Below are 22,446 nucleotides of genomic sequence, written 5' to 3' on the forward strand. Positions count from 1 at the left end.
AAACCCTAGGGTGGCACCATAACACCTCGGTACTTCACCCCGAGTGGCATCTTAACACCTCGATTCTTCACTCATTATTTTAAGGAGTGGTGTCTTAACACCTCGACACTACACCCCTAGGTGGCATCTTAACACCTCGATGCTCCACCCCGAGTGGCATCTTAACACCTCGATGCTTCACCCGTCAATTACTTAGAGTGGCATCTTAACACCTCGATGCTTCACTTCGAGTGGCGTCTTAACACCTCGACACTTCACTCGTCACGTGAAACGTGGTGTCTTAAGACCTCGACACTACACATTTCACGCTACCACAAATAGATATATTATATACCTACACATATAATTATTCCACTCACTATATTAACCCTTCGTCATTGGGGTTATATAAGTCCAAATCACACGCCCATGTGATAACGTACACACAAAGTGTGCACCTCGCCAAAGTGGTCAACCAAAACGCACAACCGTGCCAATTGGACCTATACACAAGTCCAACAATTCCACCTATACTAGAAGCGAGCTCTATAAGCGAGAACCCCTTCACCCGACCCGCACCCATCCTACACATACATATGCATATAGGATATTAACACTCATCTTGTCGTCTTGAAGAATGCTACCAAATAATCCGCAATCACCGATGGAATGTACCTAATCCATTTATCACATAACAAGTAACACAATTAGGGTGGATATACAAATCAACCCAATTTGACAACTAGTGCAATTTCAACCCAAATACAGTTCCAAGCACAAACCGCGCCCAAACTAACCAATAATCACTAACACAAGTGAGAATGGTCCTAATATGCCATTCAAACCCAACCATAGGTGTTAAACACCTATCTTGCCCAAAATGACACTTAAACCCTAATTTGACCTATAAGAAGTCAATATCACGCCATTAGCAAGTTTTGACACCAAAACATATTTAACTCGGTTCTATGCTTCAACTTAATCCATTTTAAGTTTATAAACCTTATTAAATCGACAATTGGGTTATAATCATCACCAAACCCTAATCTTTGACTCTAGTCAAAGTTAGTCAACCAAACATACCCAAAAGAGTTTCAACGCTACTAGAATCACTAATACAAGAGATTACACACTACATACAAGCCTTAAACATGGTTAAATCATTAACCAACCCTAAACCCACCAACATCAACAATAACTAGTTACAATTACCCATTTCACCTCCTAAATGGGTTTTATAACTAACTAGTTCAAAACCCTAAACTTGAATATCAAATTACAAAGATGAAGTTCGGAGTTTGAACTTACCAATACCGCCAAAATGATGCCGTTGACGAGTAGAACAACTTTAATACCCGAGGTTTTACTCGAAACACCCTTCTTCTTCTCCAATTGAAGCTCTCTCTCTCTAAAACTCTCCTCTCACTCTAGGGTTTGAAGATGAGAGTGTTTGATGAGTGAAAATGAGCTCCAATGGAGTTCTAGATCAGTTTTGGTGACCCTAAACCGACTCTAAATGAAAAGACCAAAGTACCCCTCATTTAAGCCTTTTAAAAAGGCTGAAAATTGCATCAGACGGGTTCGGCGCGCCACGCCGAAAGGTGGAGCGCCGCTCCAACCTACAGGTCAGTTTTCAGAAACTTGTTTTGGCCATAACTTTTTGACCGTAGCTCCGTTTTCGATGAATCAAATATCGTTGGAAACGTAATAAGATTTCCTTTCCAATGGTAAGGCTTTGAAACATTAAACCAAACTTTATTTAGGGTTGAAAAGATACGTACACACCTTGCCACTTCAGACAACGTCCAGTTTCCTTCGGCGTTCGAGCAAGCAACACGTACACTTCATACACGCATCGTACACCATAAATACATTATGTACAATAAATATTTGAGTCTTACAACTCTCTCCCACTTAAACTCGATCACGTCCTCCTGATCTTCTCCACTTAACCAAACCGGAACTACTCAACGGCCCTCAATCCTAAGTTCCAATCCGAACTTTCCTAGACAATTCTTCCCAATGAATCACCTTTAACAACAAAATCGTCACCCGCGATTTATCAAAACCACTATCCGAGCACTAAAACCTGCTCTTTTCCCCATATTGGGAAAAACTCAACCAATCTCGTACCGAGATATCAATTCCTTAGCGTACCTTTACCAAGGACAACGCTAAAAGTGACCAAGTCTCAACCTAAAGTCAACGATCCGAACGTTGAAGATCGAACCACATGAATCCTTACAGATTACACTTACCACTAAACATCCTTTGTAGTGCGCAATACAACCAATACGCCACTATCCTAACATCATAAGCAACGACTAAAACCAAAAGCGCCCAAAATGACTATGGCAACGCTAAACCTAAGGTGTACAAAATCGACTATTGTCACACCCGTAACAACATGTGAGCGAAACACGGCTATCGCCTCACTAATCCCACGACATGGTCCCCACGACCCCACCATCGGCGTATAAAACCACCGTTAGTTCACACAACGTGGTCCTTACGACCCCACCATTGGCGTATAAAACAACCAATAGATCACATATCTAACAACATGAAGGCTGGCAGAAAACTAAACGCGACCCACTTCTCAAATCTCAACACCGGATGAAGTCAGCGGACCCCGTCAACGGTCATGCTTCACCGATATAACACTACACCCATGATGAAGTCAGCGGACCCCGAAGGTCATGCTTCACCAATCAATGATCTCATGATGAAGTCAGCGGACCCCGAAGGTCATGCTCCACCAATCAACGATCCCATGATGAAGTCAGCGGACCCTGAAGGTCATGCTTCATCAATCACCAATACCATGATGAAGTCAGCGGACCCTGAAGGTCATGCTTCATCAATCAACGCCCTTTTGGCCTCGAACGACGAGTAGGGTAACATCGCGCTCTGCTACTCCATAGTGAATCCTAACGGATACCACTAACCATTCACACAATCGAGCAAGAACCACCTATATCAAACATAGGCATAAAACATTAATTCTCTAAAAGAGGATCCGATACACACATCCCTTAACCGAGGGATTTCACCTTGCTCGCCAAACACGTCCATTATCTCTCAACGAGATTTACCCCATTACCACATCGGTGATAATTTCCAAATCCAAAATCATAAGTACAATTTAACCAAAATTGTACTCTACCACAAATCGATCAAAACTAGGTCCCGGCACAAATTTCGGATCTACCAAAAGCATTATCCGAAATCTCACACTAAAACCTCTGCGTGCGGGAGTGTAACTCCCCCACTTGGAACTACGTTCCATAACCGCATCTCGTACACCCGCATAATGCTACCAAAGGTAGACTTTACCAATAATTGGGTTCACACGGCCCATCACCATGTCTTGCTTCAACTTTGAGCATACCAAGGATCCTAACCTATCCTTAAACACTTCGAACGAAAAGTGTACCACAAATTACACGAACTATACACTCGCAATCATCCAATTGCTTTAGTTTGTCGAATTTCACCCGATCACTCTTGTACCTAAGGGTTTCACTTCGGTACCCTAAGTACAATGTAACCGCAACACAATCGGAGTCGAACACCATGCTAGTAGGTATAAAAAGGCACCTAAGATCGCGTCACGTAGACTCCTTTACAAACATACATCGATATCAACACTCGATTTCAAGAGTTTCAATCCACCCGACGAACCTCATGGTTCATCAACTTCAACACGAAAGCGAACACTCGCTTAATGACCGAACACCAAAACCCCATATCAATAACATGCACAACACCATTGAGACTTTAAGGGTCTCACTCAAACGAGCTTAACGACCCGATACCAACCAAAATGCTTAACCACCCAAGGATTCGCACCATAGGATCAAGGCACAACACACCACTTATACACTCTACTGAGAGCAAACTGGAACCATAAATGTAAACCGCCCGGTTACTACGAATTATCTCCAACGGAGAATAAAGTTTAGCTAAGACTTACGCACATACCGCATGTTATTACAAACGAACAACATATAATTTCATACTAAAAGTACCTGATGTAGCGCTGTTGGGCTTCCGTGCTCCACTTCCCATCATGTATTCGCGCTCTAACCTCCTAACCCGATCGTCATGCGATTCGGAACACTCTGACTTCCGGTGTCCCTCCATCCGGCAAATGAAACACCTGATTAAGCCTAAAGGTACCACCGTACAATCTGGTGCCAAATGACCCCGTTCCCCACACTTAAAGCACGTAAGCTTGTAACCCTTCTTACTCTTCTTCTTCACATTCTCGACGCCTTCAGGCGTACTTCGTGCCCTCTTACCATGAGCACCATGTAATCCTAACCTTGGAGGTACATCTTCATCATCGCTACTTCGAGGTTTGAGAAACCTCTTTTCAAACTCTTCCTTTACTACTTTAGTCACTTGTTCTCGGACCATTTCCGTCATTTGTCCTTCGACCAACTCCTTGGTTACTACTCTAACTTTGCCGGTGAAAACTGAGACATATTGTTCAAACACGGCCTCATTCTTTAACGTTAACTCATCCTTCCCTTCGTGAATAGGCTCACTCGTTCCGCATCCATCTTCCGTTTTCATTCTAAGGGATGCAAACGATTAGATCACGAACGTATAGACCACACGCACAACACCGTCACATCTTGCTAAACACTTGTCGTACATCACTTGTTAGACACGATTTGCACCCGTAATAAGGTTTGCAAATCCTTATTACGCACACACGCCGTATCAACTCGTTAGTACAACGACCGCCTCGCTCGATGATATAAGCAAACACAAACAAAATTCTACGCGATAAAAACACACGCGAGAATTGTTATCACAACACAATAATATACTAATAATATCCGCATTACTAATATAAACGTTAGTCCACTTACAAACAAGGCACTAACTATAACCCATTCTGACCCGTAATCCTACAAGTCCCGCAACAATTAAGCACACACAAAAGTCTAAGTCTGGGCACCTATCTCAAGTCACCTAAATCCCTTAGACCATGCTCTGATACCACTTGTAACATCCCAACCAGTAATACAAACGATCACGCGGAAATATCAATTAAAATTTTTTTTTTTTGCTGGAACAGCATATGGCGCGGCGCGCCAAAGTGGCCTGTCCAAAAAGTCATGAAATGCGAAAATGTTTGACCACTTCCCGACGTATTTAGACAAAACAATTTTAACCATACATTAATATATGTAGAACTAACACGTTCCATTAATAAAATTAGTTTTACGAAGACCGGGCCCACATCGGCCGTTTTACGACTTTCGTACGAAAATAAAAGTTTTCAACCACATGATTTGTAATACAAAATAAAGGTCGAGCATGGCGATTGGGGATACGCTACCCAATCCTAATCAATCCAAAAGCAAGCCTTCTAAAGCAACTGCGCAAGTCCACTAGTCCCCGCTTACCCGAGCCTCCGCATCCATGCAATCTATATAAAAAAGTCAACAACGAGAGGGTAAGCTAACGCTTAGTGAACGATAACATACTACATACATATATATGTATAAAATAGACACGCCACACAAATATCAAATACCGCATACCGAAGCATCCAAGCATAAAGGCAAGCTAGTCTAAGCATACCGTAACATCACTAAGCAACAAGCTAACAATAAATAAAGTGAGTTCACCAACGACGATGTGAACAACGCCAATAAGCCACACCCGGAGGGTTAGCTACATCACAACAATTCATTAATATAAACAACATTATACGTATACAATATATATATATATATATATATATATATATATATATATATATATATATATATATATATATATATATATATATATATATATATATAAATATCTCGAATAGCATAATTGCTTACGCTTACATCACAATAACCATGGTTAACCAAATCTTCGCAAGGGAATGACTTCGCGAAATAAGTCATCGATGTTCATAATATTCTTTAGTATACTTAACACCTCGTATCACTAAACCCTAGGGTGGCACCTTAACACCTCGGTACTTCACCCCGAGTGGCATCTTAACACCTCGATGCTTCACTCATTATTTTACGGAGTGGTGTCTTAACACCTCGACACTGCACCCCTAGGTGGCATCTTAACACCTCGATGCTTCACCCCGAGTGGCATCTTAACACCTCGATGCTTCACCCGTCAATTACTTAGAGTGGCATCTTAACACCTCGATGCTTCACTCCGAGTGGCGTCTTAACACCTCGACACTTCACTCGTTACGTGAAACGTGGTGTCTTAACACCTCGACACTACACATTTCACGCTACCACAAATAGATATATTATATACCTACACATATAATTATTCCACTCACTATATTAACCCTTCGTCATTGGGGTTATATAAGTCCACATCACACGCCAATGTGATAACGTACACACAAAGTGTGTACCTCGCCAAAGTGGTCAACCAAAACGCACAACCGTGCCAATTGGACCTATACACAAGTCCAACAATTCCGCCTATATGAGAAGCGAGCTCTACAAGCGAGAACCCCTTCACCCGACCCGCACCCATCCTACACATACATATGCATATAGGATATTAACACTCTCCTTGTCGTCTTGAAGAATGCTACCGAATAATCCGCAATTGCCGATGGAATGTACCTAATCCATTTATCACATAACAAGTAACACAATTAGGGTGGATATACAAATCAACCCAAATTGACAACTAGTGCAATTTCGACCCAAATGCACTTCCAAGCACAAACCGCGCCCAAACTAACGAATAATCACTAACACAAGTGAGAATGGTCCTAATATGCCAATCAAACCCAACCATAGGTGTTAAACACCTATCTTGCCCAAAATGACACTTAAACCCTAATTTGACCTATAAGAAGTCAATATCACGCCATTAGCAAGTTTTGACACCAAAACATATTTAACTCGGTTCTATGCTTCAACTTAATTCATTTTAAGTTTATAAACCTTATTAAATCGACAATTGGGTTATAATCATCACCAAACCCTAATCTTTGACTCTAGTCAAAGTTAGTCAACCAAACATACCCAAAAGAGTTTCAACACTACTAGAATCACTAATACTAGAGATTACACACTACATACAAGCCTTAAACATGGTTAAATAATTAACCAACCCTAAACCCACCAACATCAACAATAACTAGTTACAATTACCCATTTCACCTCCTAAATGGGTTTTATAACTAACTAGTTCAAAACCCTAAACTTGAATATCAAATTACAAAGATGAAGTTCGGAGTTTGAACTTACCAATACAGCCAAAATGATGCCGTTGACGAGTAGAACAACTTTAATACCCGAGGTTTGACCCGAAACACCCTTCTTCTTCTCTAATTGGAGCTCTCTCTCTCTAAAACTCTCCTCTCACTCTAGGGTTTGAAGATGAGAGTGTTTGATGAGTGAAAATGAGCTCCAATGGAGTTCTAGATCAGTTTTGGTGACCCTAAACCGACCCTAAATGAAAAGACCAAAGTACCCCTCATTTAAGCCTTTTAAAAAGGCTGAAAATTGCATCAGACAGGTTCGGCGCGCCGCGCCGAAAGGTGGAGCGCCGCTCCAACCTACATGTCAATTTTCAGAAACTTGTTTTGGCCATAACTTTTTGACCGTAGCTCCGTTTTCGATGAATCAAATATCGTTGGAAATGTAATAAGATTTCCTTTCCAATGGTAAGGCTTTGAAACACCAACACAAACTTTATTTGGGGTTGAAAAGATACGTACACACCTTGCCACTTCAGACAACGTCCAGTTTCCTTCGGCGTTCGAGCAAGCAACACGTACACTTCATACACTCATCGTACACCATAAATACATTATGTACAATAAATATTTAGGTCTTACAATGTGGGAGAGTTTTCAACATGAACGCTCGAGATGCCCGTGAGGATCCTGATTTGGTCACAGGTATATTCACTGTCAGTAATTTACTTGCTTCTGTCTTATTTGATACGGGTGCCGATAGGAGTTACGTATGTAGACATTTTTGTTCTAAGATAGACTGGTCATTAGTACCTTTAGACGAGAGTATTCTGTGATGACCCAGAAATTTCCGATCAAATTTAAACTTTAATCTTTATATTATTCCGACACGACAAGCAAAGTTTATTAAGTTGAATCTTAAAAATTTTAAAATGTGTTCATACATGCATTTAACCTCGACCAGATTCCAACGATTCACGAACCTTAAATTGTAAATAAGAATGTATATTAAAATAATTACATGTAAATAATTATATATAATAAATTAAACTATTATGTGATTTAGTTATTACGAAAGATAACTGAAGATAACTTAAAACATGTTACTTAAACTATTAATTAGTATTGAGAGCATATTGAATATAAATAATTTTTAACATAACTGGTCAACGTTACCAAAAATATAAAATTGTGTATCTGGAGTTAATTATATATATAATTAGTATAATTATCTACTTAATCTTTAAAACATAATTGTATAGTAGTTAAGATATATATATATATATATATATATATATATATATATATATATATATATATATATATATATATATATATATATATATATATATATATATATATATATAAATATGATGCTATATAGAATTGTTGAATGAATGTTATAAGATATTAAAACATACGAATATTAAAAATTTAAAATATGATATAATATATATTACATAATTAATAAAATGTAACAACAGTATATTAGACTTAATTACAAGTTGAATATAAAGGATATATTAATATTAATACCATTATTTTCATTATTATTATTATTATTATTATTTTTTTCATTATTATTATGATTATATTTAATGATTACTATTATTATTCAATAAAGGTTAAATTATAGGTTAGTTGTATTAGTTATTATAATTAATACTAGTATTATTAATATTATTACTTTTATGATTTTAATATAACTATTATTATTATTATTGGTATTTTTATTAATATTATTATTATTACTAAGTACTTTTATTATTCTTAATAATATTAAAAGTATTATTATTATTAATTATTATTATTAATTATATACAAATATTGGATATAATCCAATCTGAGATCCCTTTCAATTTTATATTTTTTTTTCTTTTCTCTTATGTACGAATGAGCTGTTTTAAGTTCCTTGTTTCTATCCCAAAATTTATTAGAAGTCTTAATCCAAATCAGTACATTATATTCGATTTTGGGCAGAAGAAGTTAAATTTTATTGAAAGTCTTTATCTGAGTTTATTTTTTTTATCTTATTTACGTACCTGATGAACCAGAATCTGTCGACCAAATTATTACAAATAAATTCGTTTTCACTTGGTAATTGATATCACACAATTTCACACTATCAATTACAAACCACATAAACCTTTAAAAACTTCTAAATAAGCGATTTGAAACAGAAAATATCAAATTATGCAAGTCGTCCCTGTTCGTGAACCAATTTACCAAAAACTCGATTTTTATACCAATTTTCAAAAACTAAAAATGCAGAAGGTTTCTAATTCATGTCGTGAATCTTTCCTCAAAATCTCAGGTTTCAATTCTCTATATTGAGTACGAATTTCTGAGTCAAAGTTTAGAAAATAAAAGTCAACTCATTTGTTCATCCAAAAATTAGAAGTCATGTTAATGTTTTTGGTTAAATTAATAATTTGTATAGTTTCAGTGAATGATTTCTGACATATTTCATGTTGTAACTATAGTCTAAAACGTGTTCGATTTTGAAATCCATTAATTTTTTTTTAAGAAAACCGTAACAGCAGCAGTCGCTGTTTTTTTTTTATTTTTATTTTTTTGTTTTGTTAATACAATTAATCATAGATAAACGTTCTGTAATGGATAATAAATCCTAAAATCAAGTTCCTAAGTTAGCTATTACGGTTGATCATGGATTGGGTCATTTGGAGTTTTAAAGGAAGAAGATGAAGGGATTAGACATAAATATGATTAAGCATAAATATAAACGGGTTATAATTATAATCAGGAAAGACAGCGTAGCTTGAGTGGTTTAGTGGTGTGTCGGGTTTGCGATGGGTCTCGGGTTCGAGCCTGGGCGTGGTCACTTTTTTTTTGAGGAAACTATTAAAGGTAGTTTTTATTTTATTTTATTATTTGTATTATTATTATCATTTTACCATTGTTATTATTATTATTATTATTATTATTATTATTATTATTATTATTATTATTAAAGTTATTATGATTATTATGATTATTATTATTATTATTATTATTATTATTATTATTATTATTATTATTATTATTATTATTATTATTACAAGTATTAAGAAAATAACATAAATTAGTATTATTTCCATAAACATTCGTATTAGTAACATTCTATAATTATTAGTATTATCATTACGTAGTATTATTATTATTATCATTTTTAATAATGTTAACAAATCATTAAAAGCATTGTTATTAATATTATCATGAGTATCGTTATTAGATAATTATTAAAATTTTATCATAAACATCTTTAATAGTAAAATTAGTATTTTTACAGTTATTATTATTTATATCATTATAATTATCACTAAAAGGATTTTTTTTAACATTTTTATTTTTAATAGTAATAATAAGTATTATCAATATTATCATTTTTCCATTATAGCTATCATTTTTAGTATTAGTACAATTATTAGTTTTAACAAACAAACGATATATATATTTTATACATTAAACATAACAAAATTAATATTTTCACATACAAAATAAATACATGAAACATATATATATATATATATATATATATATATATATATATATATATATATATATATTTGATATAAAAATGATATTACTAATAAATTTAAATATATATATATATATATATATATATATATATATATATATATATATATATATATATATATATATATATATATTGTTCGATTTCGATTATGTGTATTAATAAATAAACAAATGATATAGGTTCGTGAATCCGAGGCCAACCATATACTTGTTCAATGCCGTTCTATGTATTTTTACTACAAAATACATTAGGTGAGTTTCATTTGCTTCCCTTTTACTCTTTACGTTTTTGGGCTGAGAATACATGCAAATGCTTTATTAACTGTTTTACAATATTTATATGCGTAAGTTTCATTTGCCCTTATTACTCTTTACATTTTTGGGCTGAGAATACATGTGCAACTTTTATAAATGCTTTACGAAATAGACACAAGTAATTGAAATTACATTCTATGGTTGGATTATCTAATCGAATATGCCCCTTTTTATTAAGTCTGGTAATCTAAGAATTAGGGAACATACACCCTAATTGATGCGAACTCTAAAGATAGATCTATCGGGCCCAACAAGCCCCATCCAAAGTACCGGATGCTTTAGTACTTCAAAATTTATATCATGTCCGAAGAAGGATCCCGGAATGATGGGGATATTCTTATATGCATATTGTGAATGTCGGTTACCAGGTGTTCAATCCATATGAATGATATTTTTGTCTCTATGCATGGGACGTATGTTTGTGAGAAATGGAAATATGAAATCTTGTGGTCTATTAAAATTATGAAATGATTATTTATGTAAACTAATGAACTCACCAACCTTTTGGTTAACACTTTAAAGCATGTTTATTCTCAGGTATGAAAGAAATCTTCCGCTGTGCATTTACTCATATTAGAGATATTACTTGGAGTCATTCATGACATATTTCAAAAGATGTTGAATTCGAGTCATTGAGTTCATCAAGATTATTATTAAGTCAATTATAGTTGGATATATTCTGAAATGGTATGCATGCCGTCAATTTTCGTTGTAAAGAAAGATTGTCTTTTAAAATTGAATGCAATGTTTGTAAAATGTATCATATAGAGGTCAAATACCTCGCGATGTAACCAACTGTTGTGAATCATTTATAATTGATATGGACTTCATCCGGATGGATTAGGACGGGTCCTTTCAGTTGGTATCAGAGCGGTGGTCTTAGCGAACCAGGTCTGCATTAGTGTGTATAACTGATAAGTCATTAGGATGCATTAGTAAGTATGAACTTCGACCGTGTCTACATGTCAAAAGTTTTACTTATCATTTCGTGTCGAAAATTTACCTGCTTATCATTCTTAGAGAATCAAATGCTTATCATTCTTAGACTAGACACATCTTACTGCATTGACTGCATGAATAGTATATAGACAAAATTCATATCTTAGCGTATCTGTTACTGAAAACTTTGCCTGACAGCTTCCGTAGATTTCTCCGTAATTTATGGGATTTTAGTATTATATATGCATATGTAAATTATGTATTGTAGGGTACTAATCTACATCCTATAATCTATTTCTTATCGAAAATCCTTCATCTGATCGTACGAGATGAATCCCTCAACCAGTTCGAGCCCCTCAGAATTCGATAGCTATTCCGATAGTTATTTCGACAGTTATTCCGATATGGAAACACACTTGAGCTCCGAAAGCAGTATAACCAGAATGAATCAACCAATCATCCATTCCCAATTCATCTGATGGATTCGTAGTCGACTTAATCAATGGAGGCGCGCAGAAGACGATCCCTTCCACCAACCGAATTCACCGATTGGCGAAGAACCTGAAGCACTTACCGGCTAACCTATCTGAAACACCATTTTCAACCTCATTTCCAGGGTAGCTCATCATGATTATATTCTATCCACAATTCTAAACCTTATTCATTCATTCGTTCTGACTGATAATCATCCCGGAGTAATAAAAGTCTACGAGTTTCGCGCCTGAGTTGAAGCCTTGGAAAATATGGTGCAAAACATACCAGCTTCAGCAACATCAACAGCATCAACAATACTGTAGCGACCCGACAAAATCGTCATTGACGGCGCCGTCTACTTAGGTCCCGTTACGTGGTCATAAGTCTTTAAAACAACGTTTGACCAAAAGATATGTCGCATTCATTTCAAATGTAAAGATTGTTCAAAGTTTACGAGAATAGTTCCACCACAAGTTACGTTACAAAGTTATAAGTACAAATGAAACTTATGCGACACAATTTAAAAGTAGCCAAAAGACGCTCCGTGTATGCATAAATACTCGACATCCAAAGCAAGTATCAAAATAATGAGCGGAAGCATGTAACACATATCGTTCAAAGACCTGAGAAAAACATAGAAATCTGTCAACGAAAACGTTGGTGAAATCATAGGTTTAAGTAAGTAAGTGAGTAAATAAGTAGATTGAACCACAAGATTTGCAACATCGAATTAATAGTTAACCATTCCAAAATTTGTTTCACGAGCACCCAATTATCAATGCTTAACATTTCTCCCATTGAACCCCATCACTTAGTGCTAGAACATACACTGTTTCTCGAAAATATATTTCATTCGTAAACGGTAGCGAACCGTTTGAATGAGGGTTTGTCAAACCCATATGGATCCATACAACATAAGTTCTCGCTTACACCCGGCAAGTGTAACTAATGATAATCGAATTGAGGATTTTGTTCTAAACTCGTATGTAGAATGTTTGTTTTCCTGTACTTGTGTTCACTTAGTAAAGAAATGTTTATGTTTTCTCATCCCAAATGTAAGTTCAAAAAGAGTAAAAGTGGGACTATGATCTCACCTTGAGTGCACGTACGAAAAGTACTTCACAAAATAACGTGTGCGAAGGATAGTGCTAGTCTTGACCTAAACAAATAAGTTGTATCAATTAACCGGTTACGACACAAGGTCGGGTGAAATGTGTTCAATTAGTCATATGGCTCGTTACGACTCGAAAAGTATAGCATGTGAATCACGTTGTCAAGTTTCATGCAAGAATCAAGTATAAAATAAAGACTAGAACGATTGCATAAGTGTTTAGTTAAGTTTTACTAAAAGTAAAACTTGGTCAAAGTCAAAGTAAACGGGGTCGGGTCGGGTATCCGACAATTTTTCTAAGTTATATAATCATATATGAGCATGTTGGCCAAGTTTCATGTTAATCGGAGGTCCGTAGCATATCAAACATTTTACGTCAAATGACCAAGCAAAACAGCCCATTTTAGTGTATCAGGACGGTGTCCCAAAATCAGGACGGTGTCCCAATATGAAGAGTGGGACGGCGTCCCAAAATCAGGACGGTGTCCCAAATTGAAGAGTGGGATGGCGTCCCAAAAATCAGGACGGCGTCCCAATGGGCATTCAGGTCCTGTTTGCAGAAAAACACAAGTGCACGACCCAAACTTCAAACAATCACAATTTATGATCCGCAAACAATTAGAACATGTATTTTATATCACCGGAAAGCTCTTTTGACAAGGAATGCAACTAAGCACTTTTCATCAAGCAAAAACATCATATACAATAACCGAAATCCCGTCAAGTGATCAATAGAGGTTTATTTTCAAGTTTCAAGTTCATCAATTGCAATTTAAGTTTCGGGAATCCAATTTATACATATGATATGCCGTTTTGAAGGTAATGAAACATGTAATACAACTAAACACTTATCAATAACATTAAAAAGCATTCAACGCATCAAAAGTTCGTTTTAAGAGTTGTCAAACCCTAACCAAAACCTCAAAATCACTAATCATGTTAATGTAAGGTTTTCATGTCAATCAACACACCAAAACGAAGCTATTGAAGTAACTAACACTTTGAACACACAAACATTAACATCTAAACACATTTCATCATCCAAAATCAAAGATTAAGCATACACTTTTCATTTTCAAGCTAGTTACACCAAAACATCAAGATCGAGCATACAAATCATATATTCATGTTATACACAAGCCATAGACACTAACTAACAACATATCAAGTCAAAAACATGAATTTGAGAAATCTAGAGTTTTAGAAATGTTACCCAAAATCGGTGTAGTTAGTATCAAATCGTAGAGGATGACGAGAGGATTAAGAATATGTAGTCGGATTTGTTGTGAGCTTCCAAGATCAAAATTAGATGATGAATTTTGTGTTTGTGTTCTTGAGAGAAAAGGAAGAAAGAAAAAGAGGAAGAAGATGGTGAAATGAAGTGTGTGGTAGTGAGGAGTCACTAGTTAGCCAAGTTTACCCGAGTGGCGAGATTAGTCCCTCAAGTTTGTTGTCGGGTGCGGGAAATAACCAAACGAATATTTTTAAAACGCAAGTTAACGAGAGATGTTATAATCGAGTAACGGGATTATCATGAACACTAGTTAACGAAGTGCACGAGTATAGGTGACGAGGGATGTTATTTAAAAAAAAAAGACGGTGTTAAAATAATTTAACGGAAAAACGCGGGATGTTACATTATCCACACCTTAAAAGAAATTTCGTCCCGAAATTTAGTTGGAAGTAATAGTCGATGTCTCTTCCTTGAGACCTTGCATTGTTAATGCTATGAATAAGTGAAGATACGTCCTTGGGCATTCCCACGAATTTGGACAGTCGGGGTTTTATGTTGTATTAAGGCTTGGTTTTACGATCCACAGTTTCAACCGGTCTTTCTACGAAGAGGAGTTGTCATCAATAGTAAGTTTATCTAGAAGGATAGCACGTTCCTGTTCCGCAGGACACGTATCTAAGTTTGTTACATGGAACGTAAGGTAAACGGAAACTTAATTGAGTCGGAGGTTCTAAACGGTAGGAAGCGGTTCCAAGACGCCCCAAGATTTCAAAAGGATCAATATTGTGGATATAAATTTCCTCGATTTCCCGAAACAGATTACACCTTTCCAAGGTGTGGTTTTCAATATTACACGGTTACTGACTTTAAATTTGAGAGATTTTCATCTAACATTGGTATAACTCCTTTGGCGACCACGGGCCGTCTTGAGCCCTTCTCGGACTTGAACTATCTCAAAGGTTGTTTCTTGAATGATTTCAGATCTGATGATTTGCTTGTCACCTACTTCGGTCCAACGAATAGGAGAACAACATTTGTGGTTATATAAAGTTTCGAAAAGTGTGCGTTAACACGCGAGTGGTAACTACTGTTGTAAGAGGGATCAACTAAAGGCGACAATACAAGTTTGTAACATGTCTTTCCAAGATGTAAATTGTTCGTTTGCTTAGCTCGTCTGTTTGTGGAAGATACGCAGTACTCACGTCTAAACGTGTTCCGAGGCTTCTTGTAAACAAGATGTGTAACGAGTATTTTCGATCTGGAATAATTGACAATGATACACCGTGTTGGAATATAATTTCTTAAGATATGCTTGGACAAGTTAGTTAGGGTTCGAAAGTGTTTGTTGGAACAGGTTTCTTGTCGGCTACTGAAAAATGTTCGTAAGGGCTAGTCACCCTCGTGGCGAATACTAGTAACACGTGAAGAGTCTCTCTCTCCATTGAGAAATTATATAAAAAGGTTTCCGTATACGAAAGTACGAGCGAAAAGATAGGAGTGAAATGAGAACTTAGAATAGGATGAGTTCACATTTTGAGGTAGCCATATCGCGCATCTAGTGGACAAATGTTGAGACTTGGTGGGAAACGAGATAGTACACGTAGTTGTATAGCTCGGGGTTGAGTAGTAGTTGGCCGTATAACAGAAGCACAAGGACGTTAAGTCAAAGAAGAAAGGGGTATCCTTGGATTGTGTGTTATCTTTGGTCTCAGTAATATCAGACGGTAATAGTGAAATAGCAGAGCTATGTATCGTGGTACGCGATGACGAGAAGATTGATCGGATCCATAAATAAGTATTCAAATTCTCCGTGTAAAATAACGAATTTCAGCTTCCTTGATTTCGAGTCGAGAGGGGTTGCCTTTCAGGCGTTCACGTAGAAGTATTTCTATATTTGAGTTCCATTTTTTGTCACACGAATTTATCTAGTAAGGTTGGTGTGAAAAATCACGTTCAAAGTCCGGACACGGAAAATGTTTAATTTTTTTTTTCCTTAGTACGTTAACGAGGTTAGAGGACGAGCGATACGGGAAAAATCGGAAATTAATCTTTGGTAATAATCGCGAGATCCAAAATTTTACGAATACAAGTCGGAGTCGTGAGGGTTTCTCCAAAATTAATTAATTAATTCAATTTTTTTTTTTTTGCGAGATCTACTGTAATACCTTGACCACTAACAATATGGTTTAGAATTTGGACTTCGTTTAACCAAAATTCTCACTTGGAGAATTCGGCATAGAGTTGCTCTTTTCTCAAGAGTTCGAGCGTAAGACGGAGACGTTGTTCGTTTTTCCTTTCCGCTTGAATAGCTTAAAATTATAAGTACGGTAACGGATTTGTCTAGATAAGTTTGCATACGCGGTTCCGGAGGTCTATGAATACGGGCGGAGCCTTAGATAAACTGAACGGCACTAAAAGAAATTTATAACTATCGTAGCGAGTTCGGAAAGCGGTTTAGGAGACATCTTCTTCCTTAACCCTCAATTGATGATAACCAGAATGAAGGTCGATTTTAGAATATACGCGAGATCCGTGTAACGGTTCAAGAGGTTGTTGATACGGGGAAGAGGATATCGGTTCTTAAACGGAAATTATTTAGTTCACTAAAATCACATATATGTGGGGAAAACATTCCCTTCCTAACGTATAGGTTTTGGGCTCCCTAGTTCTATAGATGTCAAATCAAAGTTCGAATTACCTACCCAATAAGTTTGACGTACACTCTCCGATAAATTTTTCGGTACGCAATAGTTTTCCGTTGGTCACTTGAATGGCCTAAGTACTATCTAGGGGGTGGTGGAGTGCAAATAGTAGGCTCTAAAGCCTTGGATACAAAACATTTATCGACATCCGAATCGAATAAACATGAAGTATAGGAGTTGTTAAGAAGAAACGTACCCGTGACTAGTTCATGTCGTCTCGAGCATCCTCGGTGCTAATGTTGGAAGTTCGGCCGCGTGTGTTGGGGTTGGCTTTCTTCATTGGACATGCATTCCTAAAATGACCCGGTTGGCCACATTCGAAACAAACACCCGGCTTTTGTGTGTTGGGTCCCTTTTGACTGACGGGGGCGGTACTTCCACAATATTTAGCAATATGACCACTTCCCTGGCACCGGTGGCAAATTAGCTTGCCACATTCACCAAAGTGATGCTTGTGGCATTTGTTGCAAAAAGGTCGAGTTCCAGCATAACTTTTCTTGCCGACGGAGGTGAAAAGTTCCTTGGCAAAGTTGTTGCTGTTGTAGTTGCTGGATTGAGAGGCTTCCCATTTTCTTTTGTTGTTACCCGGTTGGTCCTCGGCCGTTGGTGCCGGTGCTTCAATTTCATCCACCGTTTCTATAGATTGGCGAGCCATCGTTAAAGCCTCTTGTAGGTTGGCGGGTTTGGATGACATTACCCTGTGTTGAATGCTCTTCGGAAGGCCATCCATGTAAAGTTCAACTCTTAGGGACTCGAGAGTCATGAGGTTTGGACACATTAAGACTAGTTCAGCAAACCGTTGATTATAAGCTTCGAGGTCATTCCGGACCGTTTGTAAATTTCTTAGCCCCTGTTCGAGCCTTCGAGTTTCGTCGCGCGGAAAGTATTCGGTGATCATTCTTTCTCTTAATTCGGTCCAAGAGAGTGCGTGGGCTTCATCGATACCCACCGATTGTACATACGTGTTCCACCATGAGAAAGCAATACCGGTGAGAGTGAGGGTGGAAAACTTGACCTTATCTTGGTCCCGACAACCGCTTATGTTAAAAACGGCTTCCGTTTGTTCAAACCATCTGGTGAGAGCAACCGGTCCCTCGGTTCCATCGAAAGTGGGAGGTTTGCACCCCATGAAGTTCTTGTAGGAGCACCTCTCGTTTGAATTACTAGCTCCATGATTATTGTTGTTGGAAAAGTGATCGGCCACGGCCGCACCCACGGCGGTGGTTATCATTCGTTGAAGAGCTTGTTCGAGAGTTTCGGAAGGAGTATTGGGTTGACCTTGGTGAGCCATTGTTCCTTCATGACACAAGAATATCATTGATTAGTATTCTCAATAATACTAACCGTGATATAGAATAAAGATAAAGAGAAGTTTTTCCTCGACTCGCCTTAAATTCTTTATGTCATAATGTCGGAACGTTCATATGAGTCACCGTAATATAATCCCGGAAATTATATTACCCTGATTCATATGTGCATTCGACATCATTTCATATAGTCAAGGTGGCGTGTCAATCAAATTAAACAACGTGAGATTAAGAGGAACTAAGAGTAGATATGAGTAGAAGCGTTCGAGTATAAATGCACAAGTAGTCAAGTAATTCCTACTTCAAGTCTATATGCCGGTTGTAGTCTAGACTCACCAATGTACCCTATGACTCGGGGTTGACACCAATGAACTCTAAATCCCTACAACCAACGCTCTGATACCATCTGTAGCGACCCGACAAAATCGTCATTGACGGCGCCGTCTACTTAGGTCCCGTTACGTGGTCATAAGTCTTTAAAACAACGTTTGACCAAAAGATATGTCGCATTCATTTCAAATGTAAAGATTGTTCAAAGTTTACGAGAATAGTTCCACCACAAGTTACGTTACAAAGTTATAAGTACAAATGAAACTTATGCGACACAATTTAAAAGTAGCCAAAAGACGCTCCGTGTATGCATAAATACTCGACATCCAAAGCAAGTATCAAAATAATGAGCGGAAGCATGTAACACATATCGTTCAAAGACCTGAGAAAAACATAGAAATCTGTCAACGAAAACGTTGGTGAAATCATAGGTTTAAGTAAGTAAGTGAGTAAATAAGTAGATTGAACCACAAGATTTGCAACATCGAATTAATAGTTAACCATTCCAAAATTTGTTTCACGAGCACCCAATTATCAATGCTTAACATTTCTCCCATTGAACCCCATCACTTAGTGCTAGAACATACACTGTTTCTCGAAAATATATTTCATTCGTAAATGGTAGCGAACCGTTTGAATGAGGGTTTGTCAAACCCATATGGATCCATACAATATAAGTTCTCGCTTACACCCGGCAAGTGTAACTAATGATAATCGAATTGAGGATTTTGTTCTAAACTCGTATGTAGAATGTTTGTTTTCCTGTACTTGTGTTCACTTAGTAAAGAAATGTTTATGTTTTCTCATCCCAAATGTAAGTTCAAAAAGAGTAAAAGTGGGACTATGATCTCACCTTGAGTGCACGTACGAAAAGTACTTCACAAAATAACGTGTGCGAAGGATAGTGCTAGTCTTGACCTAAACAAATAAGTTGTATCAATTAACCGGTTACGACACAAGGTCGGGTGAAATGTGTTCAATTAGTCCTATGGCTCGTTACGACTCAAAAAGTATAGCATGTGAATCACGTTGTCAAGTTTCATGCAAGAATCAAGTATAAAATAAAGACTAGAACGATTGCATAAGTGTTTAGTTAAGTTTGACTAAAAGTCAAACTTGGTCAAAGTCAAAGTCAACTGGGTCGGGTCGGGTATCCGACAATTTTTCTAAGTTATATAATCATATATGAGCATGTTGGCCAAGTTTCATGTTAATCGGAGGTCCGTAGCATATCAAACATTTTACGTCAAATGACCAAGCAAAACAACCCATTTTAGTGTATCAGGACGGTGTCCCAAAATCAGGACGGTGTCCCAATATGAAGAGTGGGACGGCGTCCCAAAATCAGGACGGTGTCCCAAATTGAAGAGTGGGACGGCGTCCCAAAAATCAGGACGGCGTCCCAATGGGCATTCAGGTCCTGTTTGCAGAAAAACACAAGTGCACGACCCAAACTTCAAACAATCACAATTTATGATCCGCAAACAATTAGAACATGTATTTTATATCACCGGAAAGCTCTTTCGACAAGGAACGCAACTAAGCACTTTTCATCAAGCAAAAACATCATATACAATAACCGAAATCCCGTCAAGTGATCAATAGAGGTTTATTTTCAAGTTTCAAGTTCATCAATTGCAATTTAAGTTTCGGGAATCCATTTTATACATATGATATGCCGTTTTGAAGGTAATGAAACATGTAATACAACTAAACACTTATCAATAACATTAACAAGCATTCAACGCATCAAAAGTTCGTTTTAAGAGTTGTCAAACCCTAACCAAAACCTCAAAATCACTAATCATGTTAATGTAAGGTTTTCATGTCAATCAACACACCAAAACGAAGCTATTGAAGTAACTAACACTTTGAACACACAAACATTAACATCTAAACACATTTCATCATCCAAAATCAAAGATTAAGCATACACTTTTCATTTTCAAGCTAGTTACACCAAAACATCAAGATCGAGCATACAAATCATATATTCATGTTATACACGAGCCATAGACACTAACTAACAACATATCAAGTCAAAAACATGAATTTGAGAAATCTAGAGTTTTAGAAATGTTACCCAAAATCGGTGTAGTTAGTATCAAATCGTAGAGGATGACGAGAGGATTAAGAATATGTAGTCGGATTTGTTGTGAGCTTCCAAGATCAAAATTAGATGATGAATTTTGTGTTTGTGTTCTTGAGAGAAAAGGAAGAAAGAAAAAGAGGAAGAAGATGGTGAAATGAAGTGTGTGGTGGTGAGGAGTCACTAGTTAGCCAAGTTTACCCGAGTGGCGAGATTAGTCCCTCAAGTTTGTTGTCGGGTGCGGGAAATAACCAAACGAATATTTTTAAAACGCAAGTTAACGAGAGATGTTATAATCGAGTAACGGGATTATCATGAACACTAGTTAACAAAGTGCACGAGTATAGGTGACGAGGGATGTTATTTAAAAAAAAAGACGGTGTTAAAATAATTTAACGGAAAAACGCGGGATGTTACAAATACCACCAGCAGCAACATAAACCATCAACAATCCATGCCTCAACATCTCATTTTGTACATCGATTATAATCATCAATCTACGTATCGTTCTACATCAATTATTTTCATTCTTCATGGAAGTTATGTAATCTCTAAAGTCTTAGAGATTATTTATTCTAGCTCAAACCGAAAAGCAAATGAGATTAATATCATATTAACTCATTAAATCCATGATTACATCTGAAGAGAATATATATGTAAGTATATTTTCATAAAGATTGTAACTAAAAATTCTTTTGTACAAACAATTAATGGTGAAAATATTTTAACGGGTAGGTAATACCCGATAAATATTTAGATTTCATATTAATAAGATACACTGTACATTCTTCAAATCTGATTCAACAGTCATTTACTATCCTACTTACATCCACCGATATACAAATCCGTTCACCACAGAATAACCATATTCATACAATTTCATATTGGGATTTTGATTTATCAGAATCCAACAAGTGGCATAATGAAGAAAACATTTGACAAAATAAAATTTGTTAGAAACAAACAAATTAACTATGTGAAATTTTGTTAAGAATCCACGCTAACTGTTCTTAGCTAATTGTTCCTAGCTAACTGATTACATTTTATTTATCTCAATTTAATTATCGCAATTTACATTCTCGCAATTTTATTTATCGTCATTTAATTTCTATTATTTACTTTACGCACTTTATTTATTGTTATTTAATTTCTGTTATTTACTTTACGCACTTTATTTATCGTTATTTAATTTTCTGTTATTTATTTTACGCACTTTAAATATCGGGAC

This window comes from Rutidosis leptorrhynchoides, chromosome 7 (assembly GCF_046630445.1).
Source record: "Rutidosis leptorrhynchoides isolate AG116_Rl617_1_P2 chromosome 7, CSIRO_AGI_Rlap_v1, whole genome shotgun sequence".
In the NCBI taxonomy this organism is placed as follows: Eukaryota; Viridiplantae; Streptophyta; class Magnoliopsida; order Asterales; family Asteraceae; genus Rutidosis; species Rutidosis leptorrhynchoides.